We start from the raw sequence: 9,818 nt of genomic DNA on the forward strand, positions 1-9,818 counted from the left end.
ACAGATTCTACTTTAAACAAGAATTTGTAACAGTTACCAACGTCCCCCGCCTCGGGAAGTTTTATATGAAGCATGAAATTGTGCTATTTCAAAAGATTGATGTATGGATCTCAGGACATTCAGTCCAAAATTATGATCAATGCTAGATCTGCAAATGCAACAATAAATTTGTTAAAAAAATAAAATGACACACGGAATTTAAAAATCTATCATGTTAATCTTTGACCTCTAAATGTGACCTTGACCTTGGAGGTGGGGGAGCAGGTGTTGTGCATGACATTACGTCTTATTATTGAGACTATTTGCGCCAAGTATTTTCAAAATCCCTTGAACTATGAAGAAGTTATAGATTGGACACAAAATATACCCTATAACAGACTATGTAAATCTTTGACCTCTAAGTGTGACCTTGACCTTGGAGGTAGGGCGAAGATGTTACGCATGACATATCATCTAATCATTGTGACTATTTGTGCCAAGTATTTTCAAAATCCCTTAATCTATGAAGAAGTAATGGACGGGACACAAAATATACCAAATAACAGACTCTGTTAACCTTTGACCTCTAATGACCTTGACCTTGGAGGTAAGGGTGCAGGTGTTGTACTTGACATATCGTCTTATTATTGTGACTATGACAATGAAAATGACAAAAAGTTTATTGACATATGGCCAGCGGCCCAAGTTCAACAAATGACATAAATACATATAATACAATGCTTTCTGTGATACAAGAGCATATATAGTGATATCAATACTTTCTTATACAGAGAATATATCTAAAGTTGTTCAAGTATACGTTTTCTTTCTAATTGAGCATAATAAATATACATAGCAACATTTTTAATTAATGAGTGGTTTCTGCTACTCATCAGAATAACAAATGATTGAATACATTGTTTGTCATAAAACTTTCTAGGAATAAATTGTGTTCGAATGTTTGAAAGTCTAGAACATTTTAATAAGAAATGGTACTCATCTTCTACCTCAACTTGACATAATTTACATATTCTTAAATGCTTCTCTACTCCATTGTATCGACCACGTTCAATTTCAAGGTCAAGTGCAGACGTACGAAATCGTGACATTATGCTACGGAATTTACGTATATCTAATACATCAAGATACTGTTCATGGGAAAAGTTTTGTTTGTACATGGCATAAAGAACAAGTTTATGAGAATCGTTTATAAGAGAATGCCAATTTTGTAAATATTCATCTCTTAATCTAGTTACAAACCGATTTAAGAATAGCTGCTCATTTTGCACATATTGATTGTCCCAAACAAAACCCATACCATTTGAATATAATAATGTTTTAACATCTGTAACCCAGTTTTGCTTTCCATTATTTGATAGATACAATAGCATATTATAACATTTCTTTACTAATCTACTGTCAGGTAGTTTCACAATTTTGCACCAGTATCGAATAACTCGCTTTGCAGCTGTAATATATAAAGGATGTCTCCCGCAGTCACCAAGGACAGCTGCATTTATAGTGTTTTTGTTTACACACATGTATCGTTTACATGCATAGTTATGTATCAGTTCTATTGAGGTTTGGCGGTGAACGCCCCAAATTTCTGAACCATACAATAAAATTGGGCTTATTTTAGTGTCAAAAATGTTTAAGAAAACACGTCTAGGTAACTGACCATAGTTATATAGTTTCGATAATGTGTGAATGAGTACACGTTTGCCTTTCGTTGCTTGTTCACTTGCCATCTTGAAAAAGAAAGGTTAGATTCCTACATAAGAAAAACTTTTAACAACTTCAATTGGGGTACCATCAAAATTCCATTTTTCATGACGTGATAGGCATCCGCCATGTTTAAAAACCATGATTTTAGTCTTATCTTTATTGACCTGCACACTCATATCGTCACAGAAATTCTTTAACGTATCTAGTAGCCTTTGTAGCCCTACTACAGTGTCAGCTGATAAAGCTAAATCATCATCAGGTAAGGGTGCAGGTGTGACTATTTGTGCCAAGTTATTTCAAAATCCCTTGAACTATGAAGAAGTTCTAGATCCGACACAAATATACCCTATAACAGACTATGTTAACTTTTGACCTCTAAGTGTGACCTTGACCTTGGAGGTAAGGATACAGGTGTTGCGCATGACACATCCTCTTATTATAGTGACTATTTGTGCGAAGTATTTTCAAAATCCTTTGATCTATGAAAAAGTTATTGAACGGACACAAAATATACCCTGTAACAGACTATGTAAGTATTTGACCATCAAGTGTGACCTTGACCTTGGAGGTAGGTGACCATATTTTGCGCATGACACATCATCTGATTATTGTGAACAATTATGGCAAGTATTTACAAAATTACTTCATAGATAAGAAAGTTATGGACCGGACACGATATATACCCTCAAATAGACAATGTTGACCTTGAATGAGCAAGTGCGACCTTGACCCTGGAGGTAGGGGTCTGGTTGTTGCGCATGACAAATCGTCTTATTATAACAAACATTTGTGCCAAGTTATTTCAAAATTCCTTTGATAAATGACAAAGTTATGACCCATGTTCGAACTCATCTGAGCTATCACCTAGACAAGTATCCTGACCAAGTTTGATGATGATTGATGCAAAAATGTGACTGCTAGAGTGGTAACAAGGTTTTTCTATTTTTAGCTCCGGTGACCTAGTTTTTCATCCGAGATGACCCATGTTCGAACTCATCCGAGCTATCACCTAGACAAACATCCTGACCAAGTTCGATTATGATTGATGCAAAAATGTGACTGCTAGAGTGTTAATAAGGTTTTTCTATTTTGAGGTCCGGTGACCTAGTTTTTCATCCAGGATGACCCATGTTCGAACTCATCCGAGCAAGTACAAAGACAAGCATCCTGATCAAGTTTGATGACACTTGTGTCAAAAATGTGATTGCTAGAGTGTTAACAAGATTTTTCTATTTTTAGCTCCTGTGACCTAGTTTTTCATCTGAGATGACCCATGTTCGAACTCATCCGAGCTATCACCTAGATTAGCATCCTGACCAAGTTTGATGATGATTGAGGCAAAAAAGTGACCGGTGGAGTGTTAACAAGGTTTTTTTTTTTTTAGCTTCAGTGACCTCGTTTTTCATCCGAGATGACCCATGTTCGAACTCATCCGAGCTATCACCTAGACAAGCATCCTGACCAAGTTTGATGATGATTGATGCAAAAATGTGACCGCTAGAGTGTTAACAAGGTTTTTCTATTTTTAGCTCCGGTGACCTACTTTTTCATCCGAGATGAGCCATGTACGAACTTATCCGAGCTATCACCTAGACAAGCATCCTGACCAAGTTTGATGATGATTGAGGCAAAAGTGTGACCGCTGGAGTGTTAACAAGGTTTTTCTATTTTTAGCTCTTGTGACCTAGTTTTTCATCCGAGATGACCCATGTTCGAACTCATCTGAGCTATCATCTAGACAAGCATCCTGACCAAGTTTGATGATGATTGATGCAAAAATGTGACTGCTAGAGTGTTAACAAGGTTTTTCTATTTTTAGCTCCGGTGACCTAGTTTTTCATCCGAGATGACCCATGTTCGAACTCATCCGAGCTATCACCTAGACAAGCATCCTGACCAAGTTTGATTATGATTGAGGCAAAAATGTGACCTCTAGAGTGTTAACAATGTTTTTCTATTTTTAGCTCTTGTGACCTAGTTTTTCATCCGAGATGACCCAAGTTCGAACTCATCCGAGCTATCAACTAGATAAGCATCCTGACCAAGTTTGATGATGATTGAGGCAAAAATGCGACCACTAGAGTGTTAACAACTAAATGTGAACGAATGACGGACAACGGCCGACGGACAATCATCGATCCTTAAAGCTCACCCTGAGCATGCGACCTTGACCCTGGAAGCAGGGGTCTGGTTGTTGCGCATGACACATCATCTTATTATAATAGACATTTGTGCCAAGTGATTTCAAATTCCTTTCATAAATGACAAAGTCATGGACCGGACACGAAAGTGTGACGGACGGACAGATGGACGGACGGAGCCTATTTCTATATCCCCCTTTTTTCTTCGAAAAGGCGGGGGACAATTAAATACCACATTTAAACAAAATTTATGATATAACCAAATAAATCTAAAAAACATTTATGTTAAGGGACTATAGGCCTCGTGATATTTTTTAGAACTAACAAATCAAACAGTATAGATAGATCTAAAACTAAGTACTTAAATGTAGATGCAGTACACATACAACTACATGTAGCTCTAATACAATCTAATTATAATTAGCTTCTAATAAACGCTACATGCAAGAAATAATTAAGTAGATCTAAACATTAATTTAGTAGGTTTGTCCCTAATCTAGTTTATCAATCACAAAATGTTATATAGAACCCCCTTACTTGCTCCGAAATGCTTAATGGTGACACTCACTGAGTCCCACTTGGCGTTTAAAAGTTGAAACTTTCCATAAGCGTCTAGTGATTGCTTCATAAAAACATCTACCAAAAGAGGGACACGACATTTATCGCTCAACATTTTGAAAATATGCGCTATATAACTTTCTATACAAAGGGGAACTACCGCTATGCTCGAGTTCAAAACATTTACAGTATGTAGTGTTAATTTATGAATATTATTCACTCTTCATAGTCATTATAGTTTTAAAGATTTGAAACTTACTAAACCTGAAAACTTCGAAGATCTATATTTATATGAGAATCAATTATATAATAAGAGGTAAAAATAATTGGAATCATGCCTTAAATCCTCAAACATCACCCTCACCCATACCCTTTACCCAGCCAACATTCTATACCGACCCGACATCAAACCGACATAGTTTTCTATGACGGCCCGATGTCGGCTTTAACCTCGGCTGCAAATAGGAATGATGTTGGCCCGACATCGGCAGAACAATATCGGGCCGAAATCTTAACGATATAGGCCCGATATTTCTTGCCGACATCGGGCCTACATCAAAACAATAGCGGTGCGATGTCAGCCAACAGTAGAAAGATATCGGTTCTATATTGACCAGGTATCATCCTTATGCTAGCATGTTAGATGACATCTAGCAGCAAGCATTTGGAATAACCTGCAAAAACACAAAATAAAAGATAATTATTTTACAAAATTAGATAATAAAGACATATATTTTAACTTAAATGTGCAAATGACAATCACTACCATGATAATGCATGTCGCGAAATCATGTGACAAATATTTTCAAACATAATTTTACATCTAAAAAAGAGACAAACAGATAAATTGTGTTTTTCCAATAATTTTAAGTGTAAAAATCAAATTATTAATGTTAACAGCGTTTACAGATTTGTTGAATCATCATTACATTAATAAAAAACATGCTTTTCATCACCTTCCTTTGTTAGCTTTTCTTTTTGGCGCTTAATCTGTTAATTGTAGAACTGCAGTGAATATTTTCAAGCTTTTCATTTAAAATATAATAAAAGAGTGATTTTTATGTAGTCAAAACATGAATATTGAATTTAATAACAAACCACATATCATTTCCAAACTCAACTATGATTATTTTAAAAATTCATATCAAAATGTACAATTATTTGTTGCATGATTTTCAACTCAACAGAAAACGCAATATCGTACCGATGTCAATCCGATATACAAAATAGTTGCATTGATAGGTCATGTAGGCCCGACGCAGGCCCGATGTATCTTTTTTGATGTAACACGAAATGTGGTTAATGTGGTTCTAGTAATTGAAATCATATACAGGACAATTTATTCACATTTTTAAGTAAACAATGCCATTGCAATTAGAATTTTTCAAAATACTCAATATGTCGGCACTGCAGCGGCCCGACGTCGGCCAATAGTCGGCATATTTTGCCGACATGCCGACATTAATCCTATATCGGCCCGATATGGTCATGCTTTAGTAAAAGAAAAAAACTTTTCAAACCCAAATTGTATTCTATTCACCGTCGATTCTTTTATATTCAGAGTCTATTTCATTCTATAATGCACTCGAAGTAGCAAAAATGTGAAAAATGAGACATGTGAAATTTAACAGTGTTGAAATTTATTTTTAAGTATACCAATCATTTCATTTTTACTTGTTATCCAATTAATTTTGCTTCGAGCAGACCTTTCAATCTTAATGTCGCAACAGACAAACGTGTCAGAATTTCAGATGTGGCATTACTTTATGAATTTATGCATTAGGTTCTACTTTTTCACAAAAATATAACTTTTACACAACGAGCACAATGTCATGCCAAGAAAAATTGAGTGCTTCGGATAATCAACTGTAATAGAGAACTATTGTCAAGATTGACTTTTGTACTTAACCTGCGAATGTTCACGTCATTTGGTACGTCTTTGATGAGCAGCATCAACATTTAATTTGTTGATTCAATTGGGCTCGTACACAGCTGCAACACCTTTATTCGATCCGGATAGCGTCTCGTCAAATATAGGTGATGCATAATTAGAGGTCATTATACATTGTTGAATACACAACTAATTTTGTTGGACTGGTAAATGTCAAAACCTATACAAGGTGGGCGGTGCAAGCACCGGATAGCACCGAAAAACCGGAAAGCACTCAAATTTCTCATAAAAACATATGAAAACTTTATTTTATCGGTTTGAAAGTGTTACCAATCGATTTATTAGATCAAAATCTTTCAGACAAGACATTTTTATAATTATATTATGATTATTATTTAGATTATTAAGGAAAATCGATATATCGAATGCTTCCCGGTCCTGCTAAGATACATGTACATTACCGAACAGCAATATAGTTTATCAAAGTAATACATGAAAACTTTATTTTATTGGTTTGAAAGTGTTACCAATCGATTTATTAGATCAAAATCTTTCAGACAAGACATTTTTATAAGTATATTATGATTATTATTTTGATTATTAAGGAAAATAGATATACCGAGTGCTTTGCGGTCCTGTTAAGTTACCTGTACATTACCGAATAGCAATATAGTTTATCAAAGTAATACATGAAAACTTTATTCTTTTAGTTATAAATTTTTATTGATTATTATGGCGATTATTTAGAAAAATAGATATATCGAGTGCTTTCCGGTCCTGCTAAGGTACATGTACTTTACCGAATAGCAATAATTAGTTTATGAAAGTAATAAATGATTTCCCTATTATGTGACTTTCTTTGACTTGTAATTATGTGAGTTCTAAAAGGGCTATCATTCAGTCAAATCCATACTAGAGTGATTTGTCTTTTGCATAAATATATCTCAATAAAAAATTTGTTTCAAGTGAATAATTCAGTAGTTCTGTAGATTTGTTTTGCATCAACCAGGAATTTATTTTTCAAATTAAAATTATTTAAGTTAAAGTCATGTTATACAGAAGTTCATATGTATAGGCTTTGAATGTTGAACCATATAACACAATTATGATAATGATAAGTGACATGTATGAAGTTTTAAATTCATCTACAGTAGTTGTGGTGCATCCAGTAAAATTTGCAGTTTCTGTGAAAGAAGGCTTTTCATCTTAAAACTGAAAACATGTCTGTCTGATGACTGTTTTAGGTCAATATCTAAGGTGGATTCAACTTGTACATTGATGTTGACTACTTTATTGCCCCTTGTTTAATTGGAAAAATTTTACATGCAGCATTAGTCATAAAAAAGGAATTAAACATATTCACATTGACCTTGATGTTGATTAGTATACATTTGGAAGTTACTGTTGAAAGCTTTAAATTTCTGTGTGAATTTGACTATTATATGGCCACTTGTCTCTGACATGTAAGACCCATGTGACCTTGACCTTTGAACTAGTTACCCCAAAATCATTACTGGTCATCTACTAGTTATAACCAATCATTTTGAAAAATATGAAGACTTTGTGATAAATAGTTTTCAAGATAATGAGCGAAAACCATTTTAACATTTAATGTCCGTGTGACCTTGACCAAAACTAGTGACCCCAGAATCAATTAGGGTCATCTACTTCATATAACTAATCAATATGTGAAATATGAAGACTTTGTTATAAATAGTTTTTAAGATAATCAGCGGAAACCATGTGGTATACTGACGGACAGACCGGCAGACAGACAGACCGACATTAGCATTACTATGAATGTGCAGATACTTACAGGCGAGTTTCATATCAATTAACCTTTGTAAACTAAGTATCAGTGAAAATATAAAACTAAAGTACAGTACTGAGAAAAACATATACTGGTTTCCTAGCAGTTTCCGTCCCCTAGCAGTTTTCCGGCTGTTTATCATTTTCGTCCAGTACAGTCTATTTTTGCCAGTAAGGCATCAACATTATTTCATCAATCAGAGAGGCATTTGTTTTGTAGATGCTAAACAGCATTTAAAATAGTACAACGATTGATATGTTTTGAAGTTTTGTCTGTTATTTAAAGTTACATAAGAGAACTTGCGACTTTCAAATATAAGCAACACCTGGGGAATTCAAGTTTGAATATCCATGCTCAATAACTATAAGACCCCATTTTAGGTAAATCAATACTTCGGAAAATATTGTTGCAGATTACACGGAAAAGGTTGGGAAGTTCTGTTTGTCTGATAAAACAATCTTAACATTGCTTTATGGTACTGAATTATATTCAAAATAAAAATAGGTCCGGAAAACTGCTAGGAATTTTTGAATAAAGGTGAAAAAGGTGTTACATTTCGGGCCTATATTCAAATTAAAAAGTAAAATGAAAGTGCAACATTAAACACATGGCAATGCTGGACAGGTACCTAACTTTGTCCTGTCAAAGTTTTGTACCCCTCCGTATACTGATTTTTATTTAGTTTGTTAAAAAGTGCGATTTGTGGCCGGAAACTGCTAGGAAACCAGTAAACCTAAAGAATACATCATTAAATGTTCACAAATTAAATGAATTTTTGTTACATGCATGTTAAATAAATGTTTAAACATGATTTAATCATTATAATGTATGAACTTATATTCACATTACTCCAGATGAATATATGCATATTGTACACATATATCATTCATGTATAAATGTTATGAATGCTCAATAGAACAGTAAGCTAGTGCAAAATGTTATTAATATGTGATTATTTATTAAATAAATCATTTTATAAGTAAAAAAATTAAAGTTTGAAATGAACTAAATGAAATAAACTACTATATTTTGTAGTCATAACTAGTCTGGTACTTAGACTATCATGAACATAGATAAAAGAAAACGGAAGACCATTTAGAAGTACATTTACAAACATACTGTAATTATAAAAGATGACTGTATATAGAACATCTGAAAACCAGAATCCTCACTGAAAACCAGACTTTTGGCCTTGTCCGACAGGGTCCGGTTTTCAAAGTTTTTACTGTACCAGTGGAAATATAAGAGTAAAGTACCAGTGAAAATAAAAGAGCAACAATAGATTAGAATTATACCATTTAATAATAACTGTTGGAATGAAATCATTTAATAATAAGTGTTAATTACAACTGGCATGCAAACACGATAGCCTTATTATGTTTCTGTCTTTAGATAGTAAAGGACACATTTCAGCATATGAGACTTTTCAGCATACTATCTCTCATAAATGACACATTTCAGCATACTATCTCTCATAAATGACACTTTTCAGCATACTATCTCTCATAAATGAGACTTTTCAGCATACTATCTCTCATAAATGAGACATTTCAGCATACTATCTCTCATAAATGACACTTTTCAGCATACTATCTCTCATAAATGACACTTTTCAGCATACTATCTCTCATAAATGACACATTTCAGCATACTATCTCTCATAAATGAGACTTTTCAGCATACTATCTCTCATAAATGAGACTTTTCAGCATAC

The sequence above is a fragment of the Ruditapes philippinarum genome, unplaced genomic scaffold (assembly GCF_026571515.1).
Source record: "Ruditapes philippinarum isolate M1 unplaced genomic scaffold, ASM2657151v2 ctg334_1_1_1_1, whole genome shotgun sequence".
Classification (NCBI taxonomy): domain Eukaryota; kingdom Metazoa; phylum Mollusca; class Bivalvia; order Venerida; family Veneridae; genus Ruditapes; species Ruditapes philippinarum.